We start from the raw sequence: 25,942 nt of genomic DNA on the forward strand, positions 1-25,942 counted from the left end.
ATATTTATGTCATGTACAACGTAATATTTTAAAACTAATTTTTTAATCACTCAATCATCCTAAATGTTACGATTGTAAGGAAAGGATTGTAACACAATCAATGCAATGAGATAAAATTGTTTACACTCATGTGTAAACACGTTTAATCAAAAACCAATTTTGAAAGAACAAGTTCTCTGTCTTCTATCAAGCGTAAACCAGGATTTCTCCATGGTAACTTACTTTTAGATATTTTAGTTTATCTTTGACTGATATAATTATTTGTTTAAACAAATTTATTATTAAAATCTTTGAATGAAAAAAATTAAAGCGTTGTATTTTTAGGTTCCATAAACCAAAAGAATAATAGATAAAACTAATCTGATTCCTTAAAACATGGTAAATTATTTAAAGAATTTATAAACTAAAGTAGCCTACATGATGCTACCCTTTAAACCCTTTATGCTAAATGAAATGGCTCAAACTACACAATTATTTTCAATTATAACCCCGTGACATATTCCAAGTATGTACTCCAAGACAGAATGTTGCTCAAATATTCGTAATGAACGCAAGGTTGACATGATAAGAGATTTCGCGAAGTTTCATAAACATTCAGAAAGGTTTGCAATAAAGTCTTACTTAACTGGACAAGTGGTATATTAAGTATTGTAACGTATGATTAACTCTGATGATATGTGACAGAATCAGGTCTTTTTTAGTCGAGTTAGTTTACATCACGATCAAAACTTGTTAAATTGTCGTGAACTAATAAACAAAACGAACATTCTTTCTGTTGTCAAATGTATATTATCATACAAAATACCTGTATTTAAGTAAGGTCACTGACTGTGTCGAATAGCTTATTTATCGATTTGATGTAAAAATCCCAAGCCACGTAATCATTGGTGCGAGAAACATAAAATGCAATTATACATTCATAGTTTCAATATTCATTTTATTCCAATCTCATTTATTACATTCAACCCCAATTTTAGATGTAAAAGTAATTAATCAAATACTTGCGATGGTTTTTAGTGTGTTCCACGATTTAGTGTTCAATTTGTTTTCGAAATTTGTATATTCAACAATAACATCATACGTAATTTCCTCATTTGGCAACAAAGTGTTTTTTTTTTTAGGAATCCTGAAACAATTTGATTTACATGCGTCAATTTGCCAATATGAATCATATCATACAAATAGTACTAGTTAATTAATGATAAATTCCAATATAAGGTCGAGGTTGGATAGTTACAAGACCACGGCTTAGACAGTTGCAATACACACAACATAAAAATGCATTAAAATAAATAAAAAGTTTGCATTGTCTTCAAATTCTTGCATAAATTACCTTTCTTCTCGTCAATTAAAAGTAGGTGTATAAATAGAAACATAAATCAACAATTCTTTGTTTAAGACCAGCCGGATATTTGCCCCAACAATATTTGAAAGGAAGTGATTCTCAATCTTAGCCTGGAGGAAATGTTCACCATATTCAGAATATTCATTACATGCGTTGTAAACATAATATGTTCACTCATAATAATACAACAGCTGATACACTCTCGGCATGAATAGTTTACTTTAGCTTGCAGGATAGATTATTCTGTTGTTTACCACATAAGGCAAATAAATTTAATCCCCTCATCTAATTATATTTAACCACAACAATATAGCATATCCAATGAAAATATCTAACACTAATTTGACATCTGGTTTATGAAACATTACATTCCTACATTACATTCCTAGTAATTTAAATTGTTATGAACTTGTCCTATAAAAAAATATATATTTCAGATTGCTTACATTTATCGTATGTCACCTTAATTTTGCTGTTTTATACTTAACCTCAGAACATCAAAATATCTCTAACAAGGAGGTTTCTGGTGCATTAAATATATAGGTATTGATTTAAACTATACACATACTATAGACAAAATAAAGTTAACACTTTATTGATAATTTTAAATCCAATGGAGCTGGCCCAATCAATCCAATGGAATGGTCAAAACTGGCCAAATATGCAGATTTCATTCCAACAAAGCATTTCGGTTTAGCTGTTTAACATAGCAGAAATCAATGCGGTATTCGATGCGCTATTTTGCTGTATGATCAAAACATTATTACACTGATACATAATATCAAACGTTACAATTTATCGTTCCTACAATTTACCTATATACTCATATATTTTTGTTATCTATAAAATGTGTTCCATGTTTCAAAAAAATATAGAATTTCATAAATTGTTATTTTTGTTTTCATAAAGGTCATGAAATGAGCACCGTTCCCAAAATAGAGAGTTTGTTAGTTTCGCCGTTTTACAGTACCAAGAAATTATCCTTTCAACAAAAAAAGTTCTCAAAAGTAGTTGAAACAATTGAGTAGTTTTTATATCATTAAACTGGATATTTCAGTTTGGGCCTCATCTTTAAAAGTTTTTATCACAAATGGTAAGTTTTAAAGTGAAATAATTGCCCCTGCCGATTTCTATTGTAGAAATCTACAAATAGGTAACACCTAATTTCTTAGTTTCTTCTATCACGTTCAATTTCATTTTGTCGAAGCTCGGTACAAAAACAAGACAGTACAAATGTGTTCACCTTGTAAATAATAATACGTTTTATATTTTAAAATAATAAACTTGTATTAAGATTTATTCTTTTGGTGCAAAATAATAACAACATATAAGCTAAGCAGTGTAATTCTTTCAGACTTTGACATGCAAATTTTCCTGATTGTGGTGCAAAGGAATTTCAGCTATTGCTGATTCATAGTTGTTTTGATTGCACTTTAGTTATATTTTAACCCAACAGTTGTTTGTTTGCCATTGATTGATATAAATAATTACTACTATGATAGACTACACGTTTTCAAATATGTTCAAACATTGATATTCAGAATGGTTTATTTTCAAGAATCAAGAATCTAATAATAGAGAAAGCATCCTGGGATCTATGTAACGCTAACGTAAGGGATTTATGTAAGGTGTAATGTTTCATAAATACAGTTCCCTATATATCGTGGACCGATCAAAGTGTAACAACAATTGAGTAAACATGCTAGATATATCCCCTCTAAAGCAACAATAAAATAAATCTGTACAAATGAGTGGTGTAGGCGTAAACTATCTGAATAGCTTCCAATTAAAATAAACACGAACCTTAGAACTATTCCAACAACCGAATGTAAAATAAAATGTTTACGAGCTACAGATAAACAAACATATTGCTATACCAAAGGTATTCATTTACCTTTGAGGTACAACTAAACGGCTTTGTTTATAATCCAGTGTGTTTATGGGTTAAAAATACAAATTGTCGGTTGATCGTTAGTAACATTTACTGTATCACAGGAAACCAATATTGACAATCTGTTTTTGATTACATGGAGAGTAACAATACAATAGAGTTATACTGTGTGCGTTGTATTGTGTTGGTGTTGACATCGACACCATTAAGCGATAAACTCTATTTCTGATTTCACGTGATAGCAACTCGAATCTATAGCTAGACTGTAATCATTTTTTCGGCTAATATTCAAAATTGAGATTAATTGATCAAAAAATTATAGAAATACGTTTACATTCCTTAATTATAAAAACTCTGATACATTATGTATTCTACAGAGCACGCTATGAAATTGAATGAGCTTGAAAATAAATATTTCGAAACAATATAAATTCCTTTGTGTTTTATTGGTACTGAGACAAAAGCTTTATCAGCTTCTACTTGTCAAAGTAGATTAATAGACAATGCACTTCTGTTTTTTCTGTGTAGCCTAATTGGATTTTGTTTGGACCATGTAAGTGGGTTTTGCAATTATATTGACTCTTTGCATGTTTTGAATTAAAATGACGTTTATTTATTGTAGGTACTTAGTATTCTCTCACTCTCGGGATTTTTAAATAAGGACAAAGTGGTTCTTTTATTATTAACACGTGTACAACCTTAGAGGATACTTCTAAATAGGACAGAAATTTAAATTAATAAAATCATGCAAAATAGATTTGTATGTTACTTTTTAACTTTAGGCAATACTTTAATATTATAAGAAAATATTTCTAGACCCCTCCAATGCTATTCGTGAAATGTACTGAAAGTGATACATAAAGGTGGTGCGGCGTTTCGACAAGGTTGACCGACGAATTTTCTTTCAATTTAAAAATAATCAAGTTTCGATCTTTTTATGATTCGCGAAATCCATGTTCAGGTATTATTATCGGATTTGATATCCCTATACTAGAGCATTCAATTATCAATCCCTGTCATTAAGTCAAAAGATTATACATGTACAACTCTTAGCTTGTAACGATCTCACTAATCTCACATGAACACGTAGGTCTAAATGTAGGAGTTAAGGTTATGAAGAATTAAATAAATATAAAATATATGTAGTAATACTTGGTAAAAGTCGTTTTATATTACTAAAAAGAGAGAGTTTACTCGCTCCCACTTGAAATGACTCAAATGACTTGACATTCAAGTGTTTGCCCAGAGTCTTTTCATGTTATCAAATATTGTAAAGAAATCCTTTAAACCATGTAACGCGAATGTAGCTTTTCTTAAACTTGATAGTAAAACTATAAAATCTTCCGTCATAATGTTTATGTAAGTAATTAAAATATTTCACTGTATATGTTTCAACACTAATTTGTATAAGCTTCGTTGGTACATTTGTAATTGTTTATTGCTCGAATCTCAGGTACGAACTTATGCTATCAGTTCTTTTTCAGTTTATCGATTCGAATATTAAAATTGACAAACCATAACATCTAATTTTAAGTAGTTGAACAATCTAACATATTCACTGATTATAAGAACAAAGCAAACAAAAAGTGGAGGATATCATGTCAGCTGTCTTAAGAAACGATTGCTCTTTATTATATAAGTCTTTATTGCATACCTCTACCGTGACTTTCGAGAATCAAATAATAATGTTGGGGCGATTTGTTGGCTGGGCTACGTCATATTTGGCATGAATGAAATATAACGTCGAATGTTAGGAACGTCAACAGCAGTTTACTTTATATCAAGAAGATTTCCCTTAATAGTTTCCTCTTCTTATAAATTTATGATTTACTAGCTGTAACCCGCGGGCTTTGCCCCGTTTAACTTCTTAATTTTCAAGATTATCTCGTTCGCATGGCTCAATCACGTCCTGGTTGAAGTTTGTTCGCTACGCTCACTCACCTTTAGGTTGAAGCTCGTTCGCTACGCTCACTCACCTTTAGGTTGGAGCTCGTTCGCTGCGCTCACTTGCCTTCAGGTTAGCTCGTTCGCTACGCTAACTCGCCTCCAGGTTGAAGTTCGTTCGCTACGCTCTCTCGCCTTTTGGTTGCAAATCAGCTGTTGTCATAAATGTAAAAGAAATAATAGTGCCGCACCCTGTTGGTAATCCTTGTAACTTTAATGCTATTGAACATCATAGAACAGAACCAACTTGTTTAATTGAAACAGCTGTTAAGATTCAATAATTCCATTTCTCATAAGGTTAACATGGGAAACTCCAGATCCACTGGGGTGGAGCCCGAAAGGATTTTTGAAATAAGAATATGCCTATATGTTAATCGGGAATGTGAGCTATCATCATGCCAAACTTCAACCCAATCCGACCAGTATTTTTCGCGTTCACTTGTCACAAACATACATCCATACATCCATACATCCAAACTTTCTCATTTATAATATTAGTAGGATTATGATTTTTTATAATTTAAATTGATTGGAACTAATATTGAAATTTAAGAACTTTAAAGACTTGAATGTGTTTTTTCAGTGTACCAAATTTCAGTCCTTTAGGTAAATGGGAAATAGAAGAATTAGTGATGAGTGAGTCAGTCAGTAAGGGCTTTGCATTTTATAGACATATATTGTAGCCTCTTATTGTTACATATCAATACTGTAGTCTACTGGAAATATTACCTTGTTGTGATAATTTGACCCAATTTAGTGCTAGGCTTAATATGGGGTACTAGAATACATTGTCTTTGGGTGGTTCTAATTGTGTCCACCAAGAGAAATGTAGTTTCAACGACACAACTGATTCACAGAAAAAAAAATAAAACTAGTAGTAGTCTTAAGGGTCTGAGATAAAAGTGATTTATTGAATCAATTTGAATAATTGCTCTTAGCAATCAGTACATAAACCAAACTCATATAAACCAATATAAACAAGAGGATGTTTCCTTAACCTCTTTGCTGAGTCAAGCAAACATCCGAATACTGATAATATAGCGCTTCCTCCCTGTTAAGACGATATTAGAATTGAGACAAACAGTGCTGTGGCGAAGTTGGTTCAATCAACAACAGTAAATATAATGGTCTCCCTGAACCACGTTTTAAACATTTCAGTTAAATCTAATCATCTGCTCATAACGAATGCGAGGTAGCTGCTGCGTAAACAATAATAATACCCCCGCCACAGCAAACCTGCATACTAAGCGAATGTCCATCTACCTGGCTGGAATTCCACTAAATCATTCCCTTATAATTGTCAGATTTATTTCCTATTTAAATATCATTAATATTAATGAGAAGAGTTTGCTGCTACAGGGAAGAAAATAGGGGGTTTTTATTGAAATATTGATAGCTTAGTATGAAGTAAACAAAATTTCATTAAAATATGTCTATAGACAAGCAAGCTACAAAAGCGTATTTATTCTCCTTAAAAATAACATGGTAATTTTGAATTTACACTATTTTGGGATTTTTTTCTGTAACCATTAGGCATACAACAATGCTTCAATATACTTAATTGTTTGTTTTTTGAGCTCTACAAAATGGTTTGGAAAGAAATTGCAAAATTTTATGTTTTCGGGGTTAAAAATGAGAAAAACCCATTTTTACCCCATAAAACCCCCCATAAACCCCTTTTTCCATAGTCCGATCATGCTGGTTCGCGAACTCGTTCGAATAAATGTAGGTTTACGCGTTCAAACCAAATTTCATCAAAATCGGATAATCTTTGCTCGAGTTATCGCGCTAACGGACACATAAATATATATATATATATTGAACGGATGGTGTTTTTGGCCTCTGGGGACCTCAAAACGAAAAAGTAAATCAGTCCTGGGTCCAGCTCTTACCATGAGACCTACGGTAATAGCTTATTCCCTATATGGGAAATTTGCTAAAATGGGTTCGCCGGTAGTCCTACAGTTGAAAACGACAGTTGTCCAAATAGCTAGGGACTTACAAAGAAAGAGACTTAAGAGTGGTTATTTGAAGATCAAGTAAATCAACTTGGTGCCTTTATTATTTATTTTTCCAAACTAAAGTTTAACCATACAATTAAATGCTTATACAGTATTCTTATTTATAATCTTCGTTGCACCCAGGACTTATAACGTTAGGTATAATTGACATTTTATAATTGAAATACATAAATAGACATCGGACCTTTATGTCTACAGGATAAAGTTTCTCAATAAGCCGCAAGTTTGCAGAGCTCTCAGTACCGTTGAGAGGGCTGCAGTTGAAATATAGACAACAACGATTGAAACTTCCTCAGTTAAACGTTCTCCCATTTAATGTCATAAAAAACCTAGCTTGGTTTAAATAGCGTTGAACAGAAGTTTTTATAATATTATGTCTTAAGTGATTAAATTGTGCATATTTTATTGTTTCTGTTTGAAGTTACACCAATTAAAGTAAAGCTTTTACCCAGGCCTTTTTTTAAACAATCCACCAATAAAAATAATTCCACCTCGTAAATGACGTTCTTTTTTGTTGTTGATTGTGGTTTGTGCATAAAAAACTCCAATCACTAATCCAATAAAGTTATGGGAATGTGTTATCCACGAATTGACTTCAATAAGGTTCAATAAGGTAACATTAAGGTACAAAAATAGAAATAAGGTAAAATAAGGTTCGATAAGTAATAAATAAGGTAGCATCTTTCATCTATCTATCTACCTTTGACCTATAAAACTACTTCCAAGAATGGATTTTTGCTTACTGGATTACCCTATTTCCTAAGCAGCGCAATAATTTCAGACTTTGACGTACTCATTTTCATTACTGTAGTATAATGGATTTCTTGAAATAACTTTTTCAAAGTTTCTTTCACACATTTTATTCATTTACTTCCAAAAACTATTATTTGCCTTCAGTAAAAATTGACTACGCCAATAACCAGTAGCAAATAAGGACAGTTTCACATTTAATCTTTGATCCAAGATGCAATCTCTAGAATGAATATTGAAGTTGCCAAATGATAGTTTGAAACAATTATTGTATCACAGGAACCCAATATTAACTAACTACTGTGTGTTGTTGATCCAATTCAGAGTGGCTATACAATAAAGTTGCGTTGTATTGTGTTGCTGTTGACATCGACAACATTAAATGTTTGACTCTGTAACTGAATTCAAGTGATGATAGTAGCGTAATCGTTACTATGAGTTAATTAGCTTATACAAATTTAAATCCTAGGTTCGGCACTATAACCACGTTTGGTATAAACTATTTAAAATCTAGATAGATTGGTCCAAAGATAATGTACTATATTATCAAATTTCTGTATTTATAAACCCATGTTACATGGTGGTGTACGTCCCCAGAGACTGACATTAAAGGAGTTTTGAATGTTATTACTTCACAACAGTAAGACCTCTTTGTTTTTATTAGAAGGCACAATGAAAAAAAAAACGTTATCAGCTTCCGCTTGTTGAAGTAGATTAATAGGCAAATATTGGCTCTTTTGCTTTTGCTGTATAATTGGATTTTGATTGGTCCTTTTTCAAATGTGTGTAGGTTTTGCAATTTTGTTCATTCGTTGTAATGTTTTTATGAGAATGAGTTTTATTACGATCTATAGGATACAACCTGTGATAATATGGGTTGTCACGATTCAAGTAAAGTTGTTATTTTATTATTGTTTGTAACACTTTAGGGGGTTGTAAACAAACTAAACTGAACAGCATATTGGAAAATTATACACAATGGCCTACATATACAAAAAATCTATAAAAAATGCAAATAGTCTTTTCTAGTTTGGCTATTGCTATGTATGGTTATATTGAAATTTAAAAAAACATAATGTGTTTAGCCATGGGATTTAACAAACGGTTCAATTCAATGATATTTGTTTTCTTCCGTACATCATTGCACGGTGTTTAATGTTAAATATTGAAGTAAATTAGTTGTTTGATAATTTATTGGGCAGTAAGAATTGGTTTAAGTTGTATATCACTAGAGAGAGAGTTCACTTGATCCCACTTTAAGTTCAAGTGTTTGTCCGGAGTCTTTACATGTTATCAAATATTGTGGAAACGTTCTTGAACCACTGAATACGAACATGACTTTTCCTATAAAGTACTATCCTATAGGGAGTTTTGTGGAATAAACTGTGTCTGATTTAATAGATTTCTTTGTATAACACTGTTTAATAAAATTGATACTTAAGATATCATTAAAAAATGAATGATTCACTTACCATTTGGCTTAGTTGTTCTTATTGACGCTATCTAGGAAAAGTTCGTAAGATCATAATAGGACCAGGGTCGCTCTCTTACAAAAAATAACTTTAAAAATACTGATGGTTATGAAACACTTTAAACATCTGAGGCCGAAACATATTTGATTATTTTTTTACCGACCTATCAATTTAGATATTACTTGTTGACCCCTACAAATTAACACGCTTCCAACATTTATAACATAACTAAAAGATATTTATCAAATAACAATTTACCTTAATGATAACATGTCAGCTGTGTTAAAAAAATATTTGGTCTTTATCATATAAGACTTTATTAAATACCTGTATTGTGACTTTCAAGAATCAAATAATAATGTTAGGACGATTTCTTAGCTGCTGGGTTGCGTCATATTTGACTTTAATGAAGTATGAGGTTCCAAGGATGTTATGAACGCCAACAGCATTTGACATGTTTGTTCACGATAATTTATTTTACTAAATTAATACCTGACATGAGCTTTATTATATAACAAGATACATAAGTGCGATGAACATATTGCTATCACTTTATATTTTGATAATTATCCCTAGATAGGTTGTCTCTTACTTGCTATTAATGATGGATCAATGTGAACTAATTTTGTAACGTATGATTTTTATACGTATATGTAAACTTACATTTACTTATCCTTCCGTCGTTGTAGCGTTTGTTACTAACTCAAATACAATATCAAATTTATATAAAAGTAACAGATATAGTTATGGTATCCATTTCACACGTACATAACTACACTATAGTGGGTTTAGAGACGGGATAGTTGGTTTGTTGACATGTTTGAGTAAATATGGAAGCGTATTCACAAACAGGAAAATTTATGTTTACCTTGTGGAGTCTAACATTAACCTATTACATTTTGAAATGTTTGCTCTGAATAAAAACTTTAAGTGTAGTCTGACTTGGTATTTAGTAGCATTGTTTTAACTTCGCGAAAAAATATTGCAATAGAATTACAACTTACACTAATAAACACACTGAGTACACAGAATAAACATCCTAGAAGCAGAAAATGCGATCCGCCATAACATTGAATCAAACAATAGTAAAACAAATATTATTTAGATTATATACATAGCAAAATCGTTATAATTACGTTGCATCTCATGGCTCAACAAACTTATACCGAGAACATATTTTGATTTGAAATATTTAGCTGCTATTTAGTTCAAAATGGTTTACAAATTTTGTGAAAAAAGATACTTAATTTTGCTGAGTCATTCCATTAATAAATTGATGGAACTGTATAAAAGATTTTAAAACGGCTACACATCACACATTGGCTTTAAATATACGGTACAAATGACACTGAATGGTTGTTTATCTCTTGTTAGCACACATTAAAAATTTAGTTTTACGTAACTATTCATTTATTCCTTTTCTAACCAGAAAATTTGTTACTTGTAACAAAAACTGTGGAATAAAATTACACTGGAATTTATCGCAGCAGTGTTTGAACAGAGTTTAAATTAGTGTTTCTAAGAAAAAATGTTAACCAGAAATTTTCACGATATGAAACGAACTCAACTGCGTTTGAAACACATGTTGATTAAAATGTTCGCGTATACAATTCCTACATACAAATTGTTAATCATGTACGTGTGTGTGGCTTTAGTGTACATGACGTGTTTAACTTTTCACTTTCCAACTTTTTGAAATATCATCTGTTTAATTTTAGCATTGTTTTTTCGTAATACTACTTAAATATAAACTTTCTACTTACGCACCAAAAAAATCTCTTGGTCTTTTAATCAACCTACCTGAAACCAAAACAATACCAGTTGATTATTTCAGCATTCAAACAACAACACTTTATAAAATAGTTTTAGAAGCTCTTTGTGGTCGACTTCAATACAAACTTCTTCAAAATACATCTTCACATAATAACCGTAAGACATAACTTATTTAAGACAAACTTACCGAGGTTGTTTCAACAATCAGTAAAAAAAAACTAATTTAAATTTGAGAATGCTTATACAATTTAAAAGCAACTTAGAATTTGTACTTTCAACATTGGGCATATCTGTTTCTGTGATTTCTACTAAATAACAAGGTAAAATATTCACAAAGAATCATTGGACATGTTTTAAACAAGCCAATATACGAAATAATACAGTACTTTATAGACAAGAGGATGTTTTCTCAAGCTCTTTGCCGAGTCAAGTCAATATCCGAATACTGATAGTAGCTCTTCCTTCCTGTATAAATGATATCACAGTTAAGTCAAACGGCACTGCGGTTGAATTCAGTTTAATTTACAACCATTATAGTTAGTATTCTGATTTTAAATCAAATATCAAATACCAAACCCACTGCAAATACTGTGCATTCATCATTACAAGAATTTATTGGTAAGTTCATGTAGCAGACCACATTCTACCCAAGTAAATTAATGTACCTAATGTAATTAATGTTCCACCTAAGTCAATATATTGTAATTACAAAATAGAATATTTACATTTTATTGTTAAGCACGACGATTTTAGCATTTAAATATAAGTGGCTAATTGTATTGATATTTTGCTACTGTCATTTGTATTGTTTGTTTAATTTGAGACTTATTTATAGCAATACAAGTTTAAGTATTACACATTTAATGATAGAAATTTAACACTGAATTAATATCAGACTTTTTGTCTGCATGATAAAGTTTCTCAATAAGCCGCAAGTTTGCAGAGCTCTCAGTAGCGTTGAGAGGGCTGCAGTTGAAATATATACATCAACGTTTAAAACTGCAAACTATTTTAAGTTTAAACTGCTTGGATAAACGGTTCTACAATTTATTAAATGGAAGAACCTTTTTTAACAAGCGGATGAAATTGCTGTCATCAACAAAAAAATCCTTGATTTAAAAACCGTTTTTACAGAGGATTATTTTTATGTTGTTGGCGAGTAATTCAATTATAGACTCTATTATTGTTTCACCTTGAAATTTAACCAATATTTGTGTTAAAACCATGGAATACACGTGGCTTGTCTTTGATTGACTCACATGGAAATTTAGTTCTTTATGTTGTTGATTGCAGTTTGTACATTAAACAACTCCATTAAACCATCCAATATAGCATTGGGAATTGTTTCAACCACGGTTGACTTGCTTCAATCATTACAAATAAGCTTTTATCTTTGATCTATCTGGGGAAAGAATTCTTGAGTTGAAGTTAAAAAGAGTTTATTCACATAAGTGAATATTTGTAGAAAACCCCGTGGTATTTCTGTCGATATGACAGTACTCGTATAATTGTCACACAAAAATATAATCTGTCTGTAGATTTGTTTAGTTTAATTCGGAACGTTGAACAAATTTGATATCAATATAATAGGGGATTTAAACCGCTTCACCTAAATCGCTGACACATTGAAAAATAGTCAAACATCGGAGTTTGATTTTGTAATTCATCAAATATAAAATTTCCCTTCGAACGTTTAAACAGTAAAGGTTCTCCGACCTGCACAGCTTAGGACTTTTTTCTTTAAATCTGTAACTCCCTCTACGATCCTTAATGTATACAGCCAAAAAGATGATATTTCCAAGAAGAAAAATAATACGAGAGCGGGTTTTTAAGTAAGGGCCGATTCCGCGTATACATCCGTAGTTCGCTTGTTCGCCGCAACGAAGCCCATATGATACATTTTGATCCAAAATAGTTATCGTAAAATTTCGCATACTATGCAGATTTAGTTTGAATGGTCCATATTCGGTGGTGATTGTATATAGTCTTATATAGGTTGTATTGCACACCTATTTTTTATTGTAGGGTCAAACAGAAATTAATGATGCATATTTATTCCCGTTCTTCAACCTAAGTGCATGATATTTTACTGTATGATTTTGCATATTTTGCTGTATGATTAACACATTATTACACTGGTACATAATATCAAACGCTACAATTTATCGTTCCTAAATTTTACCTATATGCTAATATATTTTTTTATCTATAAAATGTGTTCCATGTTTCAAAAAAATATAGAATTTCATAGATTGTTATTTTCGTTTTCATAAAGGTAAGGAAATAAGCACCGTGCGTAAAATAGAGAGTTTGTTTCGCCGTTTTACAGTACCAAGAAATTATCCTTTCAGCAAAAAAATTCTCAAAAGAAGTTGAAACAATTAAGTAGTTTTTATATCATTAATCTGGGTATTTAGGTTTAGGCCTCATCTTTAAACGTTTTTATCATAAATGGTAAGTTTTAAAGCTATATAATTTCACCTACCGATTACTGTTGTAGCAACTTACAAATAACTAACACCCATTTTCTTAATTTCTTCTATCAAGTTCAATTTCATTTGTCGAAGCTCGGTACTAAAACAAGACAGTAAAAATGTGTTCACCTTGTAAAACGTTTTATATTTTAAAATAATAAACTTGTATTAATATTTATTCTTTTGGTGCAAAATAACAACAACATTATAAGCTAAGCAGTGCAATTCTTTCAGACTTTGACATGCAAATTTTCATGATTGTGGTGCAAAGGAATTTCAGTTATTGCTGATTCATAGTTGTTTTGATTGCACTTTAGTTTTATTTTCACCCAAAAGTTGTTTGTTTGCCATTGATTGATATAAATAATTTATAAATAAAAAACTTTTTTAAACAAAACGTTTTTAAACGCCCTAAAAAGTAGAAAATAATTTACAAATAATTTATAAATATGTTGAGAGAGTATAAATACTTGTACGATTTAAAACGAAAAACGTTGGGTGCATGCAATTAATTGATAATAATACATTAGTTCAGTAGGTGAAGGTAATTGTAAACTATCTATTGCATGCACCCCACGTTTTTTCGTTTTAAATCGTACAAGTATTTATACTCTCTCAACATATTTATAAATTATTTGTAAATTATTTTCTACTTTTTAGGGCGTTTAAAAACGTTTTGTTTAAAAAAGTTTTTTATTTATAAATTATTTTATACTTTTTAGTTTTAATGTGTGTGCATGTTAAATCTATTTCAAGCGTCTATATCAGATTAAGACAGAGGCATGTGGAAAATCTAAGGTTTATTTGAGTTTCTTTGCATATAATTATGTATTAGATTGCATGTATGGCCTACCTACTAACTATATATATATATCAATCTATTTGATTTATTGTTTACTTTATAGAGTACTAAATAAATAACAAATGACATTATTAACAAACTCCTTTATATCTGCAATCAGATTGTTTATCTTTATTTTGAAATGTTTGTTTGTATACTCTTGGGAGCAGAACCTGTACCTCTTAACCTCTGCTTTTTGAACTGTCAAATTTAAGTATTTACAGCTGACTTAAATTAGTTGATATATTTGCATCCTTTAAAAATGTAAACATGAAAAATCTGGAAGCCCATGGGGCGTAGCCCAAGGGAAATATGAAAATTAAATGATTTAATATCGCATTGTCATGCATTTGTGAGCTATGTTTCAAATTTCAAGTCTCTAGCTTATCGGTTACATCGTTTAAAATTGATATCAAAATTTGTAGGAAAGCGAGCTAATAAAAACAAGCCCATGGGGCGTAGCCCGAAAGGAAATATGAAAATTAAATGATATAATATTGCAATGTCATCCATTTGTGAGCTATGTTTCAAATTTCAAGTCTCTAGCTCATCGGGAAGTATCAAAATTTGCAAGAAATCTATTTAATGAAAACAAGCCCATGGGGCGTAGTCCAAGGGAAATATGAAAACTAAATTGTATAATATTGCATTGTCTTCCATTTGTGAGATATGTTTCAAGTTTCAAGTCCCTAGCTCATCGGGAAGTTAGTATAAAATCGGTTGCAAAATTTGTAGCGGACAAGAAAGCGACCTAATAAAAACGTTTTAATAATTACTTCTATGACAGAGTACACGTTTTCAAATATGATTAAAGATTGATCCAGGTGTTGTATTTAATAATAAAACATCTAATTTTACAAATCAAGAATCAAATGGTAAAGAAAGCATCCTGGGATCTATTTAACGCTAATGTAAGTGATTTATGTAAGGTGTTATGTTTCATAAATACAGTTCCTTACATATCGTGGACAGCTGAAAATGTAACAACAATATAGTAAACATACTAGATAGCTCCCCTCTAAAACAACAATAAAATAAATCTGTAAAAATGAGTGGTGTAAACTATCTGAGTAGCTTCAACCTAAAATAAACACAAACCTTAAAACTATTACAACAACTGAATGTGAAATGTTTACGTGCTACCGATAAACAAATATTGTTGCTATACCAAAGGTATTCATTTACCTTTGAGGTACAACTAAACGGCTTTGTTTATAATCCAGTGTGTTTACAGGTTAAAAATACAAATTGTCTGTTGATCGTTGGTAACATTTACTGTATCGAAGGAAACCAATATTGACAATCTGTTAATTCCATGGAGAGTAACAATACAATAGAGTTATACTGTGTGCGTTGTATTGTGTTGGTGTTGACATCGACACCATTAAGCGATAAACTCTATTACTGATTTCACGTGATAGCAACTCGAATCTATAGCTAGACTGTAATCATTTTTTCGGAAAGTATTCAAAATTGAGATTAATTGATCAAAAAATTATAAAAATACATTTACATTCCTTAATTATAAAAATTCTGATACATGATATAGAGCGCGCTATGAAATTGAATGAGCTTGAAATAGTATATTACGTTACTAGTCCTAAAAATAAGTGTTTACCGGACGAGTGTGGTCGTTCCCGTGCGAGACGAAGTCGAGTACGGGATTACCATACGAGTCCGGTATACACATTTTGGACGAGTTACGTACGATAGTTTACGCCATACTACTTAATCCGTATAAATCCTTATATATTTCCACCAACTAAAGGGCTAATAATCACTAGTCATAACCTCTGAGAGAGGTTATGTTTTTGTTTATAACCACTAATTACCACGAAAATACAGTATAATCAGCTGATTGGTGTCCGGTAAAACTCATTGCAGAACAGTATTACGCAATGAAACCCCATTTGAATAAGCTGGCGGCAAACAGCTGTTTTCTGGACTTAATCCTTGCGTGGAAAGTTTATCAAAATAATGTAGTGTGGCGTAAATAAATATTTCGAAACAATATAAATTCCTTTGTGATTCATTGGTACTAAGAACAAAACTTTATCAGCTTCTTCTTGTCAAAGTAGATTAATAGACAAAGCACTTCTGTTTTTTTTTTCTGTTTAATTGGATTTTGATTGGACCATGTAAGTGGGTTTTGCAATTATATTGACTCTTTGCATGTTTTGAATTAGAATGACGTTTATTTATTGTAGGTACTTAATATTCTCTCACTCTCCGGGATTTTTCAATAAGGACAAAGTGGATCATTTATTAATAACACGTGAACAACCTTAGAGGATACTTCTAAATAGGACAGAAATTTAAATTAATAAGATCATGCAAAATATTTTTTTAAACTGTATATAGATTTGTATGTTACTTTTTAAATTTAGGCTACATTATTATAAGAAAATATTTCTAGACCCCTCCAATGGTATTCGTGAAATGTACTGAAACTGATACATAAAGGTGGTGTGCCGTTTCGACAAGGTTTGGCCGACGAATTTTCATTCAATTATAAATAATCAAGTTTCGATCTTTTTATGATTCGCGAAATCCCGTATTCAGGTATTATTATCGGATTGATTGATTGATTCTGTAGGGGCGGACCTTGTCCTGTTGCACGTCAGCCACTGATGGGCTTTTTGCGCTCCCCACATGGTACTTCAGAGTCCGTCAAACCTGAGTTGCTTAATGAACTCCAGCATCCTGTCTATGAGCTCCTCCTGTTATCGGATTAAATCTCCCTACTAGAGCATTCAATTATCAATTCCTGTCATTAAGTCAAAAGATTATGCATGTACAACTCTTAGCTTGTAACGATCTAACTAATCCCACATGAACACGTAGGTCTAAATGTAGGAGTTAAGTTTATGAAGAATTGCAAATGCAATTTAGCAAGAAAATCTTGAAGGAAATATGTCTTGTGTATGGGAAATCTTTGAATTTTATTCTTTATCTGAAAGTCACTGTAAAAATTGTATTTAAAAAATATATATAAAAATTTAATTAGTTTATTTGATTTAAAACTAATTTGAAAGAAATTGCCATTTCAATTTGCTTAATTGTTATGCTGGTCGAGGATAGGTAACATTAAAATAAAGCTCTGTGAATATAGTTCTTTTTCATTTTGTGTTTATTTTAAATACCAAGAGTAAATATTATTTTGTGCTAATTTTTGCACACTCCCAACCCAGCATACTAACATAAACATAAACATAACATAACATAAACATAATAAATATAAAATATATGTAGTAATATTTGGTAAAAGTAGTTTTATATTACTAAAAAGAGAGAGTTTACTCGCTCCCACTTGAAATGACTCAAATGACTTGACATTCAAGTGTTTGCCCAGAGTCTTTTCATGTTATCAAATATTGTAAAGAAATCCTTTAAACCCTGTCGTTGGTATATATGTTTATTGCTTGAATCTCAGGTACGAACTTATGTTATCTGTTTTTTTTATAAATTCGAATATTAAAATTGACAAACCATAACATCTAAACTTTAATAGTTGAACAATCTAACATATCCACTGATATTTATAAGAACTAAGCAAACAAAAAGTGGGCTATATCATGTCAGCTGTCTTAAGAAACGATTGCTCTTTATTATATAAGTCTTTATTGCATACCTCTACCGTGCCTTTCAAGAATCAAATAATAATGTTAGGACGAATTGTTGGCTGGGCTACGTCATATTTGGCATGAATGAAATATAACGTTGGATGTTAGGAACGCCAACAGCAGTTTACTTTATCATGAAGATTTCCCTTAATAGTTTCCTCTTCTTATAAATTTATGATTTATTATGTTTTTTTAAGATTTATATTGATTGGAACTAATTTCGAAATTTAAATACTTTAAAGACTTGAATGTGTTTTTTCAGTGTACCAAATTTCAGTCCTTTAGGTAAATGGGAAATAGAAGAATTAGTGATGAGTGAGTCAGTCATTAAAACTATTAGTAGTCTGAAGGGTCTGAGATAAAAGTGATAAATTTTAATAATTACTCCTAGCATTCATACATAACCCAAACTCATATAAACCAATATAAACAAGAGGATGTTTCCTCAACCTCTTTGCTGAGTCAAGCAAACATCCGAATACTGATAATATAGCGCTTCCTCCCTGTAAAGACGATATTAGAATTGAGACAAACAGTGCTGTGGTGAAGTTGGTTTAATCAACAACAGTAATACTGAACATTCTGAACCACTGTTTAAACATTTCAGTTAATGTAATTATCTGCTCAAAACGAATGCGAGGTAGCTACTGCGTAAACAATAAAATAATGGATTCGCCAGTAATCCTACACATTGAAAACCACAGTTTTCCAAATAGCTAAGGACTTACAAAGAAGGAGACTTAAGAGTGGTTATTTAAAGATCAAGTAAATCAACTTGGTGCCTTTATAATTTATTTTTCAAAACTACAGTTTAAGTATACTTTTAAAAGCTTGTGCAGTATTCTTATTTATTATCTTCGTTTCACCTAGGACTTATAACGTTAGGTATATTTGACATTTTGTAATTGAAATATATAAATAGATATCCGATCTTTATGTCTACAGGATAAAGTTTCTCAATAAGCCGCAAGTTTGCAGAGCTCTCAGTACCGTTGAGAGGGCTGCAGTTGAAATATAGACAACAACGATTGAAACTTCCTCAGTTAAACTTGGTTAAACGTTCTCCCATTTAATGTCATAAAAAAACTATTTTTATTTAGGCTTTTTTAAACAATCCACTAATAAAAATATTCCACCACGTAAATGACGTTCTTTTTTGTTGTTGATTGTGGTTTGTGCATAAACAACTCCAATCACTAATCCAATAAAGTTATGGGAATGTGTTATCCACGAATCGACTTCAATAAGGTTCAATAAGGTAACAATAAGGTACAAATGCAAATAAGGTAAAATAAGGTTCGATAAGTAATAAATAAGGTAACATCTTTGATCTATCTATCTACCTTTGACCTATAAAATTACATCCAAGAATGGATTTTTACTAACTGGATTACCCTATTTCCTAAGCAGCGCAGTAATTTCAGACTTTGACATTCACATTTTCATTACAGTAGTGTAATGGATTTCTTGAAATAACTGTTTCAAAGTTTCTTTTACACATTTTATTCATTTACTTCCAAAAAATATTATTTGCCTTCAGTGAAAATTGACTACGCCAATAACCAGTAGCAAATAAGCACAGGTTCACATATTTGTAATTATTGATCCAAGATGCAATCTCAAGAATGAATAGTGAAGATGCCAAATGATAGTTTGAAACAATTAATGTATCACAGGAACCCAATATTAACTAACTACTGTGTGTTTTTCATCCAATTCAGAGTGACAATACAATAGAGTTGCATGCGTTGTATTGTAGTGCTATTGACATCGACACCATTAAGTGTTTGACTCTGTAACTGAATTTAAGTGATGATAGTAATCGTCAATATTAATTCGTTGAGTTAATGCGCTTACACAAATTTAAATCCTAGGTTCGAGACTATGTTTGGTATCAACTATTTTATTACTAGTCTTTATCTTATTTAAAGACCAATCTAGATGGATTGGTTCAAAGATAATGTACTGTATTTTCAAATTTCTGTATTTATAAAACCATGTTACATGGTGTACGAGTATTTCCACAGAACATTGAATGAACATTGAACATTGAATGAATTTTGAGTGTTAGTACTTCACAACAGTAAACCCTCTTTGTTTTTTATTAGAACTCACGATGAAAAAAAACTTTATCAGCTTCCGTTTGTTGAAGTAGATTAATAGGCAAATATTGGCTCTTTTGCTTTTGCTGTATAATTGGATTTTGATTAGTCCTTGCTCAAATGTGTGTAGGTTTTGCAATTTTGTTCATTCTTTGTATGTTTTTATGAGAATGAGTTTTATTACGATCTATAGGATACAACCTGTGATAATATGGGTTGTCACGATTCAAGTAAAGTAGTTATTTTATTATTGTTTGTAACACTTTAGGGGGTTGTAAACAAACTAAACTGAACAGCATATTGGAAAATTATACACAATGGCCTACATATACAAAAAATCTATATCAAATGCAAATAGTCTTTTCTAGTTTGGGTATTGATATGTATGGTTATATTGCAATTTTAAAAACATATAATGTGTTTAGCCATAGGATTTAACAAACGGTTCAATTCAATGATATTTGTTTTCTTCCGTACATCAGCGCACGGTGTTTAATGTTAAATATTGAAGTAAATTAGATGTTTGATAATTTATTGGGCAGTAAGAATTGGTTAAAGTTGTATATCACTAGAGAGAGTTCACTTGATCCCACTTTAAGTTCAAGTGTTTGTCCGGAATCTTTACATCTTATCAAATATTGTGGAAACGTTCTTGAACCACTGAATACGAACATGACTTTTTCTATAAAGTACTATCCTATAGGGAGTTTTGTAGAATAAACTGTGTCTGATTTAATAGATTTATTTGTATAACACTGTTTAGTAAAATTGATATTTAAGATATCATTAAAAAATGAATGATTCACTTGCCATTTGGCTTAGTTTTTCTTATTGACACTATCTAAGAAAAGTTCGTAAGATCATAATAGGACCAGGGTCGCTCTCTTACAAAAAAAAAACTTTAAAAATGCTGATGGTTATGAAACACTTTAAACATCTGAGGCCGAAACATATTTGATTATTTTTTTACCAACCTATCACTTTAGATATTACCTGTCAACACCTTCAAATTTATACTAACGCGGTTAGAACATTTATAACATAACTAAAGTTTATTCATCAAATAACAATTAACCTTAATGATAACATGTCAGCTGTCGAAAAAGAATTAGTCTTTATCATATAAGACTTTATTAAATACCTGCATCATGACTTTCAAGAATCAAATAATAATGTTGGCTGGGTTGTGTCGTATTTGACATAAATGAAGTATGAGGTTGGAATTTATGAACGCCAACAGCATTTGACATATTTGTTCACGATCATTTATTTTACTAAATTGGTGCCTGACAGGAGCTTTATTATATAACAGGATACATAATTACGATGAAAATATTGTTTTCACTTCATATTTTGATAATTACCTTTAGATAGGTAGTCTCTCACTTGCTATTAATGATGGATCAATGTGAACTAATTTTGTAATTGAAATACAGCATGCTTAATGGACAAAAATGTATTTCGTTTAACAAATAAATGTAATAAAGGCAATAGAGTGAATGTGTTCTAATAGTTATTGTAAGATTAGCATAAAAACAACGTATGAATTTTTTTTATACGTATACGTAAACTTACATTTACTTATCCTTCTGTCGTTGTAGCGTTTGTTACTAAGTCTCAAATATAATATCAAATTTATATAAAAGTAACAGATATAGTTATGGTATCCATTTCACACGTACATAACTACACTAGTGGGTTTAGAGACGGGATAGTTGGTTTGTTGACTTGTTTGCTTAAATATGGAACCGCATGCACAAATAGGAAAATTAATGTTTACCTGGTGGAGTATAACATTAACCTATTACATTTTTAAATTTTTGCTCTGAATAAAAACTTCAAGTGTAGTCTGACTTGGTATTTAGTAGCATTGTTTTAACTTCGCGAAAAATATTGCAATATAATTACAACTTACACTAATAAACACACTGAGTACACAGAATAAACATCCTAGAAACAGAAAATGCGATCCGCCATAACATTGAATCAAACTATAGTAAAACTAATATTATTTATATTATAATGCATAGTAAAAAGCTATAATTACGTCGCACCTCATGGCTCAGCAAACTTATACCGGGAACATATTTTGATATGAAACATTTATTCGCTATTTAGTTCAAGATGGTTTACAATGTTGTTGAAAAACATACGATATTTTGCTGCGTCATTCCTTTTATAAATTAATGAAACTATACAAGAGATTTTAACATTTTAAACGGCCACAGATCACACATTGGCATTAAATATGCGGTGCAAATGACACTGAATGTTGTTATCTCTTGTTAGCACAAATTCAAAATTTAGTTTTACGTAACTATTCATTTATTCATTTTCTAACCAGAAAATTTGTTACTTGTAACAAAAACTGTGGAATAACATTACATTGGCATTTATCGCATCAGTGTTTGAACAGAGTTTAAATTAGTTTTTCTAAGAAAAAATGTTAACCAGAAATATTCCCGACATGAAACAAACTCAACTGCGTTTGAAACACATGTTGATTAAAATGTTCGCGTATACAATTTCTACATACAAATTGTTAATCATGTACGTGTGTGGTTTTAGTGTACACAACGTGTTTAGCTTTTCACTTTCCAACTTTTTGAAATATCATCTGTTTAATTTTAGCATTGTTTTTTCGTAATACTGTACTACTTAAATATAAACGTTCTACTTACGCACCCACACAAAAATCTCTTGCTCTTTTAATCAACCTACCTGAAACCAAAACAATAACAGTTGATTATTTCAGCATTCGAACATCAACATTATATAAAACATTTTTGGAAGCTCTTTGTGATTGACTTCAATACAAACTTCTTCAAAATACACCATCACACAATAACGGTAGGACATAGCTTATTTCAGACAAATATACCAATGTTTTTTCAACAAACAGTGAGAAAACCAATTACAATTTGAGAATGCTTATACAATTTAAACGCAACTCAGAATTTGTAATTTCAACATTGGGCATATCTGTTTCTGTGATTTCTACGAAATAACAAAGTAAAATATTCACAAAGAATCATTGGACACGTTTTAAACAAGCCAATATACGAAATAATACAGTACTTTATAGACAAGAGGATGTTTTCTCAAGCTCTTTGCCGAGTCAAGTAAATATCCGAATACTGAGCTCTTCCCTCCTGTATAAATGATATCACAGTTAAGTCAAACGGCACTGCGGTTGAATTCAGTTTAATTTACAACCATTATAGTTAGTATTCTGATTTTAAATCAAATATCAAATACCCACTGCAAATACTGTGCATTCATAATTACAAGAATTTATTGGTAAGTTCATGTAGACCACATTCTACCCAAGTAAATTAATGTACCTAATGTAATTAATGTCCCACCTAAGTCAATGTATTGAGATTACAAAAGAGAAGATTTATATTTTATTGTTAATTACGACGATTTTAGCATTTAAATATGAGTGGCTAATTGCATTGATATTTTGCTATGGTCATTTGTATTGTTCGTTTCATCTGGGACTTATAGCAATACAAGTTTAAGTATTACACATTTAATGATATAAATTTAACACTGAATTAATATCAGACTTTTTGTCTGCATGATAAAGTTTCTCAACAAGCCGCAAGTTTGCAGAGCTCTCAGTAGCGTTGAGAGTGCTGCAGTTGAAATATATACATCAACTTTTAAAACTGCAAACTATTTTAAGTTTAAACTGTTTTTATAAACGGTTCTACAATTTATTAAATAGTAGAACCTTTTTTAACAAACGGATGAAATTGCTGTTATTAACAAAAAAAATCCTTGATTTAAAAACCGTTTTTACACAGGATTATTTTTATATTGTTGGCGAGTAATTCAATTATAGACTCTATTATTGTTTCACCTTGAAATTTAACCAATATTTGTGTTAAAATCATGGAGTACACGTGGCTTATCTTTGAACTCACATGGAAATTTAGTTTTTTATGTTGTTGTTGATTGCAGTTTGTACATTAAACAACTCCAACAAACCATCCAATATAGCATTGGGAATTGTTTCAACCACGGTTGACTAGGTTCAATCATCACAAATAATCTTTTATCTTTGATCTATCTGGGGCAAGAATTCTTAAGTTGAATTGCATTACTTAAAAAGAGTTTTTTCACATAAGTGAATGCTTTTAGAAACCCTTTGGTATTTCTGTCAAATATGACAGTATACTCGAATAATTATCACAATAAATATAATGTCTGTCTGTAGATATGATGAATTTAGTTCAGAACGTTGATCAAATTGTATTTCGTTATAATAGGGAATTAAAACCACTTGACCTAAATCGCTGACACATTGAAAAATAGTAAATTATCGGAGTTTGGTCTTGTAAATCATTATACATACATAGTACAAATACAAATAGTACAAATGTATACAAATACATCTTTTGAGTCGGACCTTAGGCTAGTTGATGGCCAAGTGGTCTAAAGCATAGTGTTGTAAAAACAAAAATAAATTAATTTGTAATCATTATTGTCCATCATACCAAAAAGTTGTCTAAAGGGATTGTAAACCTTTGGCGTTTATTGAAATCAATTTCCAATAACAACAATATTTCAAATAGTATACACAGTATATTCAATATTGATAAAAATAAAACTGCAAGGTCCACTATATTGTTGGGAAAAGAGGCAACAACATATTAGCCCAATCAATGCAAACCTTTCAGACTTTGACATGCAAATTGTCATGATTGTGGTGCAGTTTTATAAAATTGCTGATTTGCAGTTGAAATTAAGTTTAAAGCAAAGAGATCATTTTACTTGCAATACGAAATAAATGTATACATGCGTTTTACGGCAGCCCGCAAAGTAAAACATATTTATTGAATTTTGAACCAAGATTTAAAAAAATCAACAGTAAGATGTAATACGCAGCACATCAAGAGGTGCACGCTTACTAAAATTAGAATTTTTAATAGTATGATTTTTTGTTTCGACTTCTATCTGAGTTCAGAAACTCTTTCACAAATTAAGATACAATACAAATTTATTCGCAAGAGTAACTAGAGATTAATGAGTACATAAAAATTTATAAAAAACCCTAAAATCTAAAATTTATTTATTTAAAACCTTAAACTAGTCTTGCCAAAAAGCATCATTTTACTCAATAAGGTAAACAAACATACACCGAAATGTTTTTGTCATCAAAAGTTGTATGGCTGAGTGATATATCTTTGATCTCTAAATGCTTTGTATAGATGTACAACTGTGTTCGTTCATAGGTAAAAGCGCTGTTGAACAATTAATTTGACACTTTAACACTAACCATAACAAAGGGACCTAATATTGAATATCTGTTGTTGATTCACTGTAGGATGACAATACAATAACAGTAATATGTGTTGTATTGTGTTGGTGGTAACATCAACGTCATTAGGTGATCGATCAATAATTGTCTCTAATGTAACGATAACAATTGTGGGAAATATAAGTAGTTTTAATTATTGCATCACCAATTTTTGTAGAAAGTAAAAACGTCTGTTAAAGAAGTAACATGTTCAACAGTAGTATATTTGAATAAATAGTAAAGATAAGTAGAATCACTGACTATTGGATACTCAAGCCTATTATATCAACAGTTAAAGGTATAATATAGTAAAAACAAATGCAATAGTGGTGAAACGATTTCGTTTTAGCGGATTTCCCATATAGGGAATAAGCTATTACCGTAGTACTCATGGTAAG

General features: G+C 30.8%; 1 protein-coding gene across 2 annotated transcripts in view; it reads right to left on the minus strand.

The window, feature by feature from the left end:
- LOC128991833 (PDF receptor) overlaps positions 1-25,942 on the minus strand; it is a 212,439-nt gene that overhangs the window by 133,977 nt on the left and 52,520 nt on the right. Inside the window, exon 1 of one of the 2 annotated variants that reach the window (XM_054415041.1) lies at positions 11,191-11,208. The exons of the other annotated variant lie outside the window; for it this stretch is intronic. The gene's annotated coding sequence lies outside the window, so the exon portion shown is untranslated. Of the gene's footprint in view, positions 1-11,190; positions 11,209-25,942 lie in introns of those variants that run through there. 2 annotated transcript variants of the gene reach the window in all.

The sequence above is a fragment of the Macrosteles quadrilineatus genome, unplaced genomic scaffold (assembly GCF_028750875.1).
Source record: "Macrosteles quadrilineatus isolate MER2022 unplaced genomic scaffold, UCM_ALF_1.0 Scaffold_4__1_contigs__length_99947679, whole genome shotgun sequence".
Classification (NCBI taxonomy): domain Eukaryota; kingdom Metazoa; phylum Arthropoda; class Insecta; order Hemiptera; family Cicadellidae; genus Macrosteles; species Macrosteles quadrilineatus.